The sequence below is a fragment of the Stegostoma tigrinum genome, unplaced genomic scaffold (genome assembly GCF_030684315.1).
Source record: "Stegostoma tigrinum isolate sSteTig4 unplaced genomic scaffold, sSteTig4.hap1 scaffold_435, whole genome shotgun sequence".
Taxonomy (NCBI): Eukaryota; Metazoa; Chordata; class Chondrichthyes; order Orectolobiformes; family Stegostomatidae; genus Stegostoma; species Stegostoma tigrinum.
In genome coordinates this window covers 58,321-75,690 of record NW_026728363.1, presented here as the reverse complement: position 1 = coordinate 75,690, position 17,370 = coordinate 58,321, and the positions used below count along the sequence as shown (strand labels likewise).

The window sequence follows — 17,370 nt, the reverse complement described above, 5'->3', positions numbered from 1 at the left end:
TGACTCTCCCCATGTCCACTCACTTCCAGGACGGCTATCCTCCAACCCCGACCCCATCCCATCCGCCTCCTTCCCTTTACCATGTGGTACGAGAGCTGCAGGCTGGTCGGCTACGGAAACCCGCGCAAGGCTGGATAATAGACACCCTCCCAATGTCCCCAGCCTTCCCCTCACCCGGGGAGGGGAATTCTCACCCCCAAAACATCCATTCCCAACACCTCGCTTTGGGATAGGAGCGGCGCACGATGTCAAACAGGGACCGTGCTCATGTCCCCAATCCTCCCTTCACCCCAAACCACCACCCCCAGCTTACCTTGCAGTAGGACATAGTTGTAGGCTGCTCAGCTACGGAAGGCGTCGCGGACCCGTGGCCGGATGCTCGGGGAGCGCGGGCTCGGTGCCAGGCAGCTGTGCCCAGGCGCCGGGTGAAGAGGCCTTCTCCCACCTTGGATCCCCGCTCCCGACGCAGGGCCGAGCCACTGAGCAGTGAGCGCTCCAGCAGCCCGGATGCCTGCTCCCAGCCCGGTGGTCATGCTGGAGGCCGCTGGAGAACATGAGGTTGTAGGGGTCCGGGAGCGTGGTGCGATGATCCCCGCTGCCGAACAGCTGGGTCCTCAGAACCCTCCTGGGAAAAGGGATCCAGACAGCGGACTCGTCGCCGAGGGAGAGCGGGGGAAAGGCGTGAGTAGGAACAGGAGAGGAAGGGGATTTACTGAGAGGGAGAAAGCGACAGACTCTGTGTGTGTGTGTGTGTGTGTGTGTGTGTGTGTGTGTGTGTGTGTGTGTGTGTGTGTGTGTGTGTGTGTGTGTGTGTGTGAGAGAGAGAGGGGATTAGAAATGCAGTCTGATTGCGGATGGGTTGGGTTTAAATAGAGATTTTTAAACTTCGTTCAAAAAAACTCACAATGCTCCCTGCTGAGCGGGTGGAGAGGCTCGGATAGAGAGGAAGAGAGACACTGGGGGGCGGGGGAGAGGGGACAGAGAGAGGTTCACAGGGAGAGACGGAGAGACAGGGGAGAGAGAACGGCAGAAGCACACACAGAGGGAGCCAGATACAAGACGAGAGATAGAGAGGGGCGCACACAGAGACCAAAGAGACAGAGTGAGAGAGGAGAGAGGAGTGAGACAGAAGTGCACAGCGAGGTGGCAGAGACAAGACGACAGAGAGAGACAGAGACATAGAGTGAGGCACACACAGAGAGATGGAGAGACAGAGATTGTGTGTGTGGCGGGGGGTGGGTGTGGAGAAAATGGGAGAGAGAGACACAGAGTCGTAGAGTTGTACAGCAGGGAAACAGACCCTTCAGTCCAACTCCTCCAGGCCGACCAGACACCGTAACTGACTAGTTCTGTTTGCCAGCCTGGAGCCCATATCCCTCCAGCCCCTTCCTATTCATGTGTCCCTGCAGGTGACTTCTAAATACTGTGAGTATAACAGCCTCTGTCACTCCTCTGGCAGTTCATGCCACACACAAACTACACTCGGGAGAACATGTTGGCGCCAAATCCCCCTCCCATCCTCTGAGAAAAGGAACCGGAAGTGACATCACCAACCCAAGGAAACCGGAACACTGAAAGAGAAGGCGGGACCTAACTCCAGCGCTTCCCCGGATGCTCCCTGAAGATTTTACCTGGAATGGTGCCGAAACGTCTGCAAACTAACCTTCCAGCTCAGTGAGCAATCTGACATCCAGAACCTCAACCCTGAGCTACAAATCTTCTCAAAACTCGATAATGCTTTGCCACTTGATTAACAGATGCATCCTTTTTTTAAAAAAAATAAACTTTTTTTGCTGGATGTATGACTGACTGACCAGCGTTTATTGTCCTTCCTTAACTGAGCCTTGGGAGCTCTGCAGACCAATGCTATCAACGTGGATTTCACAAGCATCAAAATCTCCCCTCCCACCACTGCATCCCAAAACCAGCCCAGCTCGTCCCCTAATCTGTTCTTCCTCTGACCGATCCCCTCCTCCCAGCTCAAGCCAAACCCCCATTCCCGACCTACTAACCTCTTCCCGCCCCCTTGACCTGTCGGTCCTCCCCAGACTGACCTTTCCCCTCCCTACCTCCACACCCACACTCACCTCTACTGGCTTCATGTCCGCCCCTTTTACTTAAGACCAGAAGACATCGGAGTGGAAGTACGGTCATTCGGCCCATCAAGTCCACTCCATTTAAATCATGGCTCAGGGGCATTTCAACTCCACTTCCCTGAACTCTCCCCGTTGCCCTTGATTCCTCATGAGATCAAGAATTAGTCGATCTCTGCCTCGAAGGCATCCAACGTCCTGGCCCCGACTGCACTCCGTGGCAATGATTTCCACAAGCCCGCCACTCTCTGGCTTTACAAATGTCATCTCATTTCCGTTTGAAATTTACCCCCTCTAATTTTAAGGCTGTGCCCACGGGTCCTAGTCTCCCGGCCTCACGGAAACAACTTCCTAGCGTCCACCCTTTCCGAGGCAGACATTATGTTGTAAGTTTCTATTAGATCTCCCCTCAACCTTCTAAACTCTGATGAGTACAATCCCAGGATCCTTCGCCGTTCATCACACGTCAAACCTACCACTCCAGGGATCATCCGTGTGAATCTCCGCTGGACACGCTCCAGGGCTAGTATGTACTTTCTGAGGTGTGGGGCTCAAAATTGGACACGGTATTCTAAATGGGGCCTAACTAGAGCTTTATAAAGCCTCAGAAGCACATCGCTGCTTTTATATTCCAACCCTCTTGCGATAAAGGACAACATTACATTCGCTTTCTTAATTACGGACTCTACCTGCAAGTTAACCTGGAGAGAATCCTGGACCAACACTTCTAGATTCCTTTGTACTTGAGCTTTACGAATTTTCTCACCATTTAGAAATTAGTCCATGCCCGTATTCTTTTTACCAAAGTGCAAAACCCCACATTTACTCACATTGAATTTCATCAGCCATTTCCTGGACCACTCTCCTAAACTGTCAAACTCTTTCTGCCGCCTCTCCACCTTCTCAGTACTACCTGCCTGTCTACCCATCTTCGTATCATCGGAAAACTTCGCCAGAATGACCCCGGTCCCTTCATCCAGATCATCAATACGTAAGGTGTACAGCTGCGGCCCCGACACCGAAACCTGCGACACCAATCGTCACCGGTTGCCATGCCGAAAAACAGCCTTTTATCCCAACTCTCTGCCTTCTGTCAGACAGCCAATCCTCAATCCAAGCCAGTAGCTCATCTTGAACACCATGGGCCCTCACCGTGCTCAGCAGCCTCCCGTGAGACACTTATGTAAGGCCTTTTGGAAGTCTAGATAGATAACATCTACTGGGTTTCCCTGGGCTAACATACTTGTTACCTCTTCAAAGAATTCTAACAGGTTTGGCAGGCACGACCTCCCCTTACTACATCCATGCTGACTTGTTCTAATCTGACCCTGCACTTCCAGGAATTTCAAAATCTCATCCTTGACAATGATTCAAGAATTTGATCAACTACCGAGGTCGGGTTAATCGGCCTGTAATTTTCCACCTTTTGCCTTGATCCTTTCTTAAACAAGGGGGTTACAACTGCAATTTTCCAATCATCTGGGACTTACCCTGACTCCAGGGACTTTTGAAAGATCACATCCAAAGCCTCTGCTATTTCCTCAGCCACCTTCCTCAGAACTCTAGGATGTAGCCCTTCGGGGCCAGGAGATTTAGCAATTTTTAGACCTTTTAGCTTTTCGAGCACTTTCTCTTTTGTAATGCCTACCATACTCAACTTTGCCCCCTGACTCTCCCTCAGTGTTGGCATACTACTCATGTCTTCCACTGTGAAGACTGACGCAAAGTACTTATTAAGTCCTTCAGCTACTTCCTTATCTCCCATCACTAGCCTTCCAGCATCAATTTGGAGCGGCCCACTGTCTACTTTTGCCTCATGTTTGTTTCTTATGTATTGAAAGAAGCTTTCACTGTGATTTCTAATATGACTAGCTAGCCTACTTTCATATTTGATCCTCTCCTTCCTTATTGCTCGTCTGTCTCCTCTGCACCTATCTTCCCCTCTGCCCATCTTCAATCTGCCTTCCCCCTCTCCCTGTTTATTTCAGAACTGTCTCCTCCTCCCTCTTTTCTGATGAAGGGTCTCAGCCCGAAATGTCAGCTTTTGTGTTCCTGAGATTCGTGGAGGACATTCATCAGGATGTTCTGAGGGGGGTGAAGCATTTGAACTCGATGGACAGTCTGGATAAGTTTGAGATAACAGGAACTGTCAATGCTAGAGTCTGAGATAACACAGCGTGGAGCTGGAGGAACACTGCAGGCCAGGCAGCATCACTGTTTTATCTGGATAAGGTTGGCTTGTTTTCTTCCGAATAGAGAAGGTTGAAGAAGGTCCTGAAAAAATGGTCTGCATTCTGATGGGTCTAGGCGAGGGAAGCAGAACGACCATTCATGGGGTGGGAGGTTGGGGGAGCGGGGTGGGGGGGAGAGCGGGGGGGAAGAGATACATACATTTAAGCTAAAAGGCTCAGAAGTTCCTACTATCTCTTGAGGAAGCTTACTTGTTTTTGCACCCAACCTGTGGTGAGAATGTGGAACGCACTGACTGTGTGGGTGGTAGAGGCAGAAACCGTGATAACATTTAACAAGTCTTTGATTGGGCATTTGCGATGCCAAGGCATACAAGGCTCTGGGTCGAGAGCTGGGAAATGTGATGAGAATAGTTCGGGACTTGCATCTTGTGAGGGCACATACAATTTGCTGAAGGGTCTGTTCCATTGCCATAGCACTCTATTATGCTGTCCCTCAATGATCCTGTGACAAGTAAGTGAAGGTTTACAGAAACAGGTAGTTTTCAAGGACAATGCCAAGAGGAAAAGTGATGCGCACGCAAAGTGCATGTAAGAATTTAACCAAGGATTAACACCACTGAAGAACTGGTATTTGTGCCAATGCACCAAACCTGCAGATGAAAATGCAGTGCCCAGTTTGATTGCAAACTGCAACAACCACCAGTTAGTAACATGATCAATGGAAATATCTGAATGCCTGTTGTTGTGATCTCAAGCATTTACCTGCGTCGAGTGAAATCCACCACCATAGTTCTGTTGCATCGTTAGCCACCTCGCAATCGGTGTTGCATAGTCAATATCGTTCCTTGACAATGCTTGAAGCAAGGCATAAGCAGTGGTTTCCACAGTCATCGCAGAAGCCTGTGCTGCTTCAATTGGATACGGCTTCTCGTCCTCCAACAATGGAGGCTTTCCAGTTACCGACATCAGAATCTGTCATTTGAGAAAGGGATTAGCTGAGAATAAAATTTACATCATATAGATTTTTGTTTGCATTTCACCAACACAACAATGGTTTTGCTGGTCAAGATCCAGCATTATCTCACCACTGATGTCTATAACATTCTCCATACTTCCCGCTCAGTGATGGGTCCTTTTGTTTGGGAAAAATAGGCACCTTCGAATGCAAATGAATCAAGGTGAGCTTTAGTTTCTCATCAGGCTACATGGCAGTTATTACAAGATGTTACGAAAAAAGGTGAAGAGGCAGATGAAACCATTCACCAGTCTGGATGATCTTCTTGCCCTCATCCTGAGGAGGCATCACAGATCTTAACTTACACGCAATTCAAATTATTTCATGCAATGACAAGACTGAATGTTCCGGACATTGCAAATGCCATGGCACCTGGCAGCATTCCACAAACTGTATTGGAACAATGTGCCCCAAGGTCGCCACACCAACAGTAAATGTTTTCCAGTACATTTTTAAACACTTGCAACACTCACATTTCATCGAAAGATGACCTATCACGCAATCGGCAGACAAATTGTCCTGACCAATTATGACCTCAATGTATTCTCAAGCATCAGCAAAGTAATGCAACATCTGGATGACAGTGCTGTCAAACAGCTGCACACTTAGGCTCAGTTTACTTTTCGTCATGCCACACTTCTCGTAACCTCTTTCAGGATTTACCACAAATATGATCAGAGATCCTGAGCTTGAAAAGGAAGGAAAGTGCAATCTGTCATTTCCACCAAGGCAACTTCTGATTGAATGTGCTGTGAAGCAGAGGAATAGAAAATTGAGTCAGTGGCATTCACTGGATACCTGCACTGGTTGAAGTCATGTCTTCATTTGAACCAAAGTGGAGACATGAACGTTCATTGAATATTGTCCAGGTGTCCAGCAGAATTCATGACTTTTCCAACAGTGAAGTCAACGATGAGAAAATACAGTGAGACTTGGACAACGATCAGGCTTGGCCTGATAAAGGATCAGTAACATTTGCACCATACAAGTGCTAAGCAGCAATCAGCTCCAACAAGAGAGAATATGACCATATCACAAAATCCCATGTCCTTACCCTCACATCATCCTTACATTTTTTTTAAATGTGCAAGTGTTATCCAAGCCATGCAGGGCAATGGGCCAGGTGTTGGAAATGAGGTAAGAACAATTCAGTGCTTGTCTTTGACTCTCACAGAATCCGTGAGCTTAAGAATGTAATTCTCCTGTACTGTAGACCACTGAGGTGCTTGGCTATCCACTTAATCAAGGTTAACACTGATCTAAAACTAAACTGGAACGGTTATATAATCAGCAGCAGCCAGGTCCGTGGTACAAACCGCCCTGCTGTGGGACAGGGTCAGGCAAATCCAAGTGAGTGATCGTGGTTGGAGACTCATTCGTTGGGGGCATAGTTTCTGTAGCCACATTTGAGATACCAGGGCTGTGTGTTGCTTCCCTGGTGCAAAGGTCAAGGACATCTCTGAGTGGTTGCAAGAAATTCTTAAGGGGGAGGGTGAGCAGCCAGAGGCCATTGTGCACATTGGTACCAATGACGTAGGTAGAAAGAGGGATGAGATCCTGCGGACTGTGTACAAGGAGTTAGCAAAGAGGCTGAAAGGCAGGACCTAGAGGGTAATAATTTATGGGTTGCCATGAGTGCCACATGTTAGTGAGTTAAGTCAGAGAAAGATAGGTGAGATGAATGCATTGGTGAAGGAGCTGGTACTGGGGGCAGGCTTTCAGGTTCATGGATAATTGCGACCGCTTCTTGGGCAAGGGGTGACCTGTGTAAGAGGGATGGGTAGCACCTAAACTGAACGGGAACAAATACCCTCACAGGGAGGTTTGCTAGTGCTACTTGGGAGGATTTAAAGACTGGCAGGCAGCTGGGAACCAGAGCAGCAGGTCAGCAAGCAGATGAATTGATGGCAGGTACATGCTAGGACCAATAAATCAGAAAAGAATGGCAGTCAGACACAGGTACATGAACATGATGGCACAAACAAGCTGAAATATGTTTATTTCACTGCAAGGAGTATTACAGGTAAGGCAGATGAGCTTAGAGCCTGGATCCGTACATGGGACTCTGATCTTGAGGCCATTACAGAGGCTTGGTTGAGACAGAGAGCGGACTGGGTGCTCAATGTTCCAGGGTTTCATTGCTTTAGACAAGATAGAGGGGAAGATAAAAGAAGGAGGTGCACTCCTAACCTGTGGGAAATGTTACATCTGTACCTAGAAAGGACATTCTGGAGGGCTTGCCCACTGAGGCAATAGAGGTCGCGTTCAAAAATAAGATAGACACAATCACTCTGATCAGATTAAACTAATAGCCAGCTCCCCTGTTGCCACTGACACACTGAGGAACAAATATGTAGGCAGCTTTTGAAACGATGCAATAAGTCAGAGTTGTCACAGTCAGTGAATTTAACCTCCCCGGTATTGACTGGGACTCCCTTACAACAAGAGTTTAAATGAGGCTGAATTTGTGAAGTCTATCCAAGAGAGTTTCTTGACATAGTATGTGGATAGAAGATGGGCCATACTGGACTTTGTCCTGGTCAGGTAACTGGTGAGAAGGGTGGGAAAGCATTTTGGAAATAGTGATCACAACTCCTTCAATTTTAACATTGCTATGAAGAAGTATAAGTCAGGACCTTGGGGGAGAGTAAATTATTTCAATTTTAGGTAGGAGCTGGGGAGTGTTAATTGGGGGGAGCTGTCACATTTGCCATATGGGAATTGTTTAAAGGCCTGCTTATGAGTTTAGGATCAGGAAGGAGGAAGGACAACGATGGCAAGGTAAAGGACCCTTGGATAATTGGGGAGGTTGTGAAGTGAGTCAAAAGGGAAAAACAAAAATATGTCAGGTTTAGGAAGCTAAAATCGAACAGGGCCGACATAAAGAAAGCAGAAAAAGAAAGGTGATGAAATGACCTTGGCAAGGAGGGTTGAAGGAAATCCCAAGGCATTCTGTGCATACATCTAAAACAAGGGGATAAATAGCAAGAAGGTACGACCATTCAGGATAAAGGAGGGAACTTGTGTTTGGAAGCAGAGGATGTGGGCAAGATCCTAAATGAGTACCGGGCATCACTATTCACTCAGGCGAAGGGTGTGGAGGATAGTGGGATTTGTGTGGAGCATGCTCATATGATAACAGCATTTTGAAATCAAGAAATAGCATGAAGGTGGATAAGTCCTCAGGACCCAATGGTATCTCCTCAAGGTTTTTGAGCGAGGTGAGAGAGGAGATTGTCAGGGCATTCAGCAATATCTTTGTATCCTTGGTAGCCACTGGAGGGGTACTGGAGGATTAGCAAGTTGCTAAATGTTCTTCTTCTGTTCAAAAAGGGAAATAGGGTCAATCCAGGAAACTCTCGACGAGCAAGTTTCTCATCGTTCATTGGAAGCATTTGGAGAGAATTCTTAGGGATTGTATTTATCTGTATTTGGAACAGCATGGCCTAATTAGGGACAGTCAGCATGGCTTTGTGCAGGGCAGGTCATGTCTTACTAACTTGACTGAATTTTTTGAGGAGGTGACGAATGTGATCAATGAAGGTAGAGCAGTGGATATTGTTTTCATGGATTTTAGCAATACTTTCAACAAGGTGCCTCATGATAGGATCATCCAGAAAATTAAGATGCACCGAGTCCATGGTGGCTTGGATGCTTGGATTCACAACTGGCTTGCCCAGAGAAGACAGAGGCAAGAGGTGGAATGGTGCTTTTCAGGCTGTAGATCCACGACGATTGGTGTTCCGCAGGGATCTGTGCTGGGACCTCTGCTGTTTGTGGTCTATACAAAATGACTGAGGTGAAAATATAGATGGATGGGTTTGCAAGTTTGCAGACAATAGAATGATTGGGAGAATCGTGATGAGTGTAGACGTCATAAAAGGATACAGATCAGTTGCAGAAACTGCAAGTGGATTTTAATCCATTAAATGTGAGATGCTCCACTTTGGGAAATCAACTATTACGGAAAAATATACAGTTAATGGCACCCCTCAGTGCAGAATTGTGAAGGTGGGGATGCAGGTGCACTCAATCTGTTCATTGAGAACTGTCAACGTGATATCACCTCAATTTCTCTGTTCCCTGCACCAAACCCAACCTACGTCCTGCCCAACTGACTGCCCTCCATGCACTCATATCTCACCCTGACTTTGTTATTAAGCCTGCCGATAAGGTGGTGCTGTTGTGGTCTGGTGAGCTGAAGTCTACCTTGCAGAGGCTGAGCGCCAGCTCTCAGATACCTCCTCCGACTTCTCCTGGACCAGGACCGCACCGGGCTATTGTATCTACTACAGTAACTGATCTTGGTCTATCCGGTGATCTTCCCCCTCTGTTTCCAAGCTGAAAGGCCACAACTCCCCACAGGTTGCTCCTACGTCCCCCTTAAAATCCACAAATGAGACTGTCCTGGCAGACCCATTGTTTCAGCCTGTTCCTGCCCCACAGAACTCATCTCTTCCGACCTTGACTCAATCTTCTGTCCCCTGGTCCAAGCACTGCCCACGTACATCCAGAAATACTCTGACATTTTACGCAGTTTTAAAAACATCAGTTTGCCGGTTCCAGCTGCATCCTCTTTACCATGAACGTGTAATTCCTTTACAAATCCATTCCCCACCAGGAGGTTCTTAGGGCTGTCCTCTTCTTCTTGGAGCAAAGACCTGAACATTCCCCTCCCACCACCACCCTCCTCCACTTGGTCGACCTCATCCTCACCCTCAACAACTTGTTGTTTAACTCCTCTCATTTCCTTCGGGTAAGAGGAGCAGCTCCGGGCACCTGCGTGGGCCCGAGTTAAACCTGTCTCTTCACGGGGTACGTGGGACATTCCCACCCACAACACTTTCTCCGATACATCAATGATATCATCCGGCTGCTTCTCTCTCTTGTCTGAAATTGGAAAACTTCATCAACTTCGCCTCCAATTTCCATCCTGCCCTCACTTTCACCTGCTCTACCTCTGACTCCACCCTTCCCTTCCTCAACATTTCTGCTTCCATTCCTGGGGGTAGGCTTCGCACTAATATCCATTACAAACTCTCTGACTCTCACAGCTACCTGGTCTATATATCCTCACACCCCACTTTCTGTAAAGACTCCAACCTCTTCTCTCACTTCCTCCATCTCCATCGAACATGTTCTCATGAGGCCAACATCAACAAGGGAGCCTCCAAAATGTCCATCTTCTTCCTCAACTGAGGATTCTCCGGCTCCGTGGTCGACAGGGCCCTCAACTGTGTCCAACCCAGCACTTTTGCCCTCACCTTTTCTCTTCCCTCCCAAGATAGCAATAAGGTTCCACTTGACCTTACCTATCAACCCACATGCCCACATCCATACCAACCTCAGGCACCATTTCCACCACCACCAGCAGGATTCCGCCACCAGACACATATTCCCCTCCCCTCCCTTATCCGCCTTAACCGGATCACCAGGAGGAAATGCAAGCAGACACGGGGAGAACGTGCAAACTTCGCACAGACAATTGCCCGAGGCTGCAGTGCGAACCACTGAGCCACCGTGCTGCCCAGAATCTTGGTGGTGTGGATGAGCAGAGAGATCTCGGTGTCCATGTGCGTAGATCCCTGAAAGTTGCCACGCAGATTGATAGGCTTGTTCAGAAGGCGTACGGCGTGTTAGGTTTTATTGGTACAGAGATTGAGTTTCGGAGCCATGAGGTCATGTTGCAGCTGTACAAAACACTGGTGCGGCCGCGCTTGGACAATTGCGTACAGTTCTGATCGCCACATTATCGGAAGGATTTGGAGGGGGTTTATTAGGATCTTGTCTGGTGTGGAAGGAAGGTCTTATGAGGAAAAGCTTCGGGACTTGAGGCTGTTTTTGTCAGAAGAAGGTGAAGAGGCAACTTAATAGAGACATACAAGATAATCAGAGGATTAGACAGGGTGGACAGCGATAGTCTTTTTCCTCGATGGTGATGGCGAGCATGAGTGGAGATAGGTTTAAATTGAGGGGAGATAGATATGGGACAGAAGTCAGAGGGAGGTTCTTTATTCAGAGAGTAGTATGGGTGCGGAATGCCCTGACTGCAACAGGAGTAGATTGCCTAGTTTAAGGGCATTTAAATGAACGTTGCTAAATATATGGCTGGTAATGGAATAGTGTCGGTTAGATGGGCTTCAGGTTGGATTCACAGGTCGGCGCAACATCGAGGGCCGAAGGGCCTGTACTGCGCTGTAATGTTCTATGTTCTATGTCATAATACTTCAGTGAATTCTGGTTACCCTGCCGTAGGAAGAATGCTGTTAAACTATACAGAGTGCAAAAATAATTACAAAAGGTCATTGCCGGGACTGGAGGGTTTATGAGGAGTGGTAGATAGGCTCGGACTTTTTCCCTGGAGTATCGGAGATGAAGGGGTGACTTCCAGAGGTGTAAAAAATCATGATGGGCATTGATAAGGGGAATAACCAAGGTTGGGGAGTCCAAAGCTAGAAGGGAGTAGGTTCAAATGTGAAAGGGGAAAGATTTAAAAGTGACCCGACAGGCAACTTTTCCCACACAGAGGGTGGTGCGTGAATGCAATGAGCTGCCGACAGACGTGGTAGAGGCAGATAAAATTTCTGTATTTAAAAGACATTTGGACAGGTACACAATGTGGAAAGGTTTAGACGGATACCAAACGCAGGCAAATGGGACCGGTTAAGTTTGGGACACCTGATCAGTACAGATGATTAGGAGTGAGGGTCCTGATTCTGTGCTGTATGACTCTATGAATCTATGACTGAAGAGCTAACTAGGTGTGTGGATGAGGGCAATGCATTTGATACAGTCTCCTTGGGCTTCAGCAGAGCTTTTGACAAGATTCCCCATTTGAAGACTGTTAAAACAGGAAACAGTCCATGGGATCCGAGGACACATGTGCACAGGAAATCATAACTCATCTAATTTGAATGAGTTTTTTAAAGTAGTAATGAAGAGCATTGATTAAGGCAGAAACATGGACGTATATGGGTTTCAGTAAGGCGTTCAAGAAGGTTCCTCACAGTAGTCCAGTAGGGAAGTTAAAACACACGGAGCACTGGGAGAGCTAGCCATAGAAGATAGAACATAGAACATTACAGCACAGGACAGGCCCTTCGGCCCGCGATCTTGTGCTGACCTGTCATGCCGATCTCAAGCCCATCTAACCTGCACTATTCCATGTACGTCCATATGCTTGTCCAATGACCACTTAAATGTACCTGAAGTTGGCGAATCTACTGCCGTTGCAGGCAAAGCGTTCCATTCCCTTACTACTGTCTGAGTAAAGAAACTACCTCTGACATCTGTCCTGTATCTTTCACCCCTCAATTTAAAGCTCTGCCCCCTCGTGCTCGCCGTCACCATCCTAGGAAAAAGGCTCTCCCTATCCACCCTATCTCACCCTCTGATTATTTTATATGTTTCAATTAAGTCACCTCTCAACCTTCTTCTCTCTAATGAAGACAGCCTCAAGTCCCTCAGCCAATCCTCGTAAGACCTTCCCCCCATACCAGGCAACATCCTAGTAAATCTCCTCTGCACCCTTTCCAAAGCTTCCACATCCTTCTTATAATGCGGTGACCAGAACTGTATACAATACTCCAAGTGCGGCCGCACCAGAGTTTTGTACAGCTTCACCATAACCTCTCGGTTCCGGAACTCGATCCCTCTATTAATCAAAGCTAAAACACTGTATGCCTTCTTAACAGCCCTGTCAACCTGGATGGCAACTTTCAAGGATCTGTGTTCATGGACACCGAGATCTCTCTGCTCATCTATACTACTAAAAATCTTACCATGAGCCCTGTACTTTGCCTTCTGGTTACTCCTGCCGAAGTGCATCACCTCACACTTGTCTGCATTAAACTCCATTTGCCACCTCTCAGCCCAGCTCTGCAGCTTATCTGTGTCTCTCTGCAACCAATCCTTTGTCACTATCCACAACTCCACCTATCTTAGTGTCGTCTGCAAATTTACTAACCCATCCTTCACTGCCCTCATCCAGGTCATTTATAAAAATGACAAACAGCAGTGGACCCAACACCCACCCTTGCGGTACCACCAGAAACTGGTCTCCAGGATGAACGTTTCCCATCAACTACCACCCTCTGTCTTCTTTCAGCAGGCCAATTTCCGATCCAAGCTGCTATATCTCCCACAATTCCATTCCTCTGCATTTTGTACAATAGTCTGTTATGGGGAACCTTATCGAACACCTTGCTGAAATCCATACACTCCACATCAACCGGTTTACTCTCATCTACCTGTTTGGTCACCTTCTCAAAAGAACTCAATAAGGTTTGCGAGGCACGACCTACCCTTCACAAAACTGTGCTGACTATCCCTAATCAATTTATTCTTTTCTAGATGATTGTAAATCCTATCCCATATAACCTTTTCCAACACTTTACCAACAACTGAGGTAAGGCTCACTGGCCGATAATTACCAGGGTTGTCTCTACTCCCCTTCTTGAACATGAGCACCACACTTGCTATCCTCCAGTCATCTGGCATTATTCCTGCAGACAATGACGAGTTAAAGATCAATGGCAAAGGCTCGGCAATCTCCTCCCTGGATTCCCCGAGGATCCGAGGATAAATCCCATCTGGCCCAGGGGTCATAGCTATCTTCACCCTCTGTAGGATTTCAAATACCTCTTCCTTGTGAACCTCAATCCCACCTAGTCCAGTAGCCTGTATCTCTGTATTCTCCTCGACAACATTGTCATTTTCTAGAGTGAATACTGTTGAAAAATATTCATTTAGCGCTTCCCCTATCTCATCTGACTCCACACACAACTTCCCACTGCTATCCTTGATTGGGTCTAATCTTACTTTTCTCATTCTTTTATTTCTTAAATACCGATAGAAAACCTTATGGTTTACCCTGATCCTATCCGCCAACAACTTCTCAAGTCTCCTCCTGGCTCTTCTGAGCTCTCTCTTTCGGTCTTTCCTGGCTACCTTGTAACCCTCAAGCACCCTAACTGAGCATTCACATCTTATAGTAACAGAAGCCTTCTGCTTCCTCTTGACCAGAGATTCCACTTCCTTCGTAAACCACGGCTCCCGCGCTCTGCAGCTTCCTCCCGGCCTGACAGGTACATACTTATCTAGGACACACAGGAACTTTTCCTTGAATAAGCTCTACATTTCGATTGTGCCCATCCCTTGCAGTTTCCTTCCCCATCCTATGCTCCCAAAATCTTGCCAAATCTCATCGTAATTGCCTTTCCCCCAGATATAACTCTTGCCCAGTGGTGTACACCTATACCTTTCCATCACTAAAGTAAACATAACAGAATTGTGATCGCTGAGGTTGGCATTTTATTATCTTAGAATTGTGATCGCTATCACCAAGGTGATCACCTACTTCCAAATCTAACACCTGGCCAGGCTCATGACCCAGTACCAAATCTGATGCGGTCACTGCACTCCAATTCCATTAGTCACTACATCCCATTTCCCTCAGTCACTGCATCCCATTTCCCACAGTCACTGCATCCCATTTCCCTCAGTCACTGCATCCCACTTCACTCAGTCACTGCACCCCAAGGACAGTCAGGCACTGCATCCCTCTTACCTCATTCACTCCTTCCCATTACGTCAGTCACTGCATCCCATTTCACTCAGTCACTGCATCCCATTTCACTCAGTCACTGCATCCCATTTCACTCAGTCACAGCACCCCATTTCACTCAGTCACTACATCCCACTTCACTCAGTCACTACATCCCACTTCACTCAGTCACTACATCCCACTTCACTCAGTCACTGCCTCCCATTACCCTCAGTCACTGCATCCCATTTCCCACGGTCACATCATCCCATTTCACTCAGTGACTGCATCCCATTTCACTCAGTCACTGCCTCCCATTTCAGTGAGTCACTGCCTCCCATTTCAGTGAGTCACTGCCTCCCATTTCAGTGAGTCACACCCTCCCATTTCAGACAGTCACTGCATCCCATGTCCCCAGAGTCACTGCGTCCCATTACACTCAGTCACTGCATCCTATTTCCCTCAGTCACTGCATCACATTTCACTCAGTCACTGCATCACATTTCACTCAGTCAGTGTTTCCCATTACACTCAGTCACTGCGTCCCATTTCCCTCAGTCACTGCAAACCATTTCTGACAGTCACTGCAACCCATTTTACACAGTCACTGCATCTCATTTCCCTCAGTCACTGCATCTCATTTCCCTCAGTCACTGCATCGCATTGTCCTCAGTCACTGCATCCCAATTCACTCAGTCACTGCATCCCATTTCACGCAGCCACTGCACCCCACTTCACTCAGTCACCGCATCCCATTTCACTCAGTCACTGCATCCCATTACACTCAGTCACGGCGTCCCATTTCACTCAGTCACGGCGTCCCATTTCCCTCAGGCACTGCCTCCCACTTCATTCAGTCACTGCCTCCCACGTCACGCAGTCACTGCCTCCCATTTCAGTCAGTCACTGCATCCCATTTCAATCAGTCACTGCATCCCATTTCACTCAGTCTCAGCATCCCATATCACTCAGTCACTGCATCCCATTTCCTTCAGTCACTGCATCCCATTAGACTCAGTCACTGCATTCCATTTCACTCAGTCACTGCATCCCTTCTAACGGAGACAGTGAATCCTATTCAACTGCAACAGTGAATCCATTTCCATCATCACCACACCCAATTCCCCACAGTCACGGCATCACATTACACTCAGTCACTGCATCCCATTACAGTCAGTCACTGCATCCTATTTCCCTCAGTCACTGCGTCCCATTTCACTCAGTCAGTGCATCCCATTTCCCTCTGTCAGGGCGTCCCATTTCACTCAGTCACTACATCCCATTTCACGCAGCCACTGCATCCCATTTCACTCAGCCACTGCACCCCATTTCACTCAGCCACTGCACCCCATTTCACTCAATCACTGCATCTCCTTTCCTCGGTCACTGCATCCCATTACACTCAGTCACTGCATCCCATTACCCTCAGCCACTGCACCCCAGTTCACAGTCAGTGCATCCCATTTCCCTGAGTCACTGCGTCAAATTTCCCTCAGTCACTGCAACCTATTTCCCACAGTCACTGCATCTGCTTTCCCTCAGTAACAGCATCCCAATTCACTGAGACAGTGAATCTCATTGAACTGAAACGGTGCATCCCATTACCCTCAGTCACAGCATTCCATTTCCCAGAGTCACTGCATCTCCTTTACCTCAGTCACTGCATCCCATTTCACTCAGCCACTGCATCCCATTTCACTCAGTCATTGCATCCTATTTCACTCAGTCACTGCATCCCATTTGACTCAGTCACTGCATCCCATTTCACTCAGTCACGGCATCCTATTTAACGGAGACGTTGAATCCTATTCAACTGACACAGTGCATCCATTGCCATCAGTCACCGCACCCGATTCCCGACAGTCGCCGCATCCCATTTCCCTCAGTCACCACATCCCATTTCACTCAGTCACGCATCCCATTTCCATCAGTCACTGCACCACATTACCCTCAGTCACGGCATCCAATTACCCTCAGTCACGGCATCCAATTACCCTCAGTCACGGCATCCAATTACCCTCAGTCACGGCATCCAATTACCCTCAGTCACGTAATCCCATTTCCAACAGTCACTGCATCTCCTTTCCTTCAGTTACTGCGTCCCATTTCACTCAGTCACAACATCCCATTTCACTCAGTCACTGCATCCCATTTCACTCAGTCACTGCCTCCCATTTCAGTCAGTCACTGCCTCCCATTTCAGTCACTCCCCCCATTTCCCTCAGTCACTGCGTCCCATTTCACTCAGTCACGGCATCCCATTTCACTCAGTCACGGCCTCCCATTTACCTCAGTCACTGCCTCCCACTTCACTCAGTCACTGCCTCCCATTTCAGTCAGTCACTCCCTCCCATTTCCCTCAGTCAGAGCATCCCATTTCAATTAGTGCATCCCATTTCAATCAGTCAGTGCATCCCATTTCCCTCAGTCACTGCATCCCACTTCACTCAGTCAATGTATCCCATTTCCCTTGTCACTGCATCCCATTTCCATCAGACACTGCATTCAATTTCCATCAGTCACTGT

At 47.8% G+C, this 17,370-nt stretch overlaps 1 long non-coding RNA gene across 1 annotated transcript in view; it reads right to left on the bottom strand.

Annotated features, from left to right (window-relative positions):
• Positions 1-5,088: 5,088 nt before the first annotated feature.
• The window catches only part of LOC132208504 (uncharacterized), a 67,924-nt gene continuing 55,642 nt past the window's right edge, over positions 5,089-17,370 (bottom strand). The window contains exon 3 of the long non-coding RNA XR_009444617.1: positions 5,089-5,257. This is a non-coding gene — a long non-coding RNA (uncharacterized LOC132208504). The remainder of the gene's footprint in view (positions 5,258-17,370) is intronic.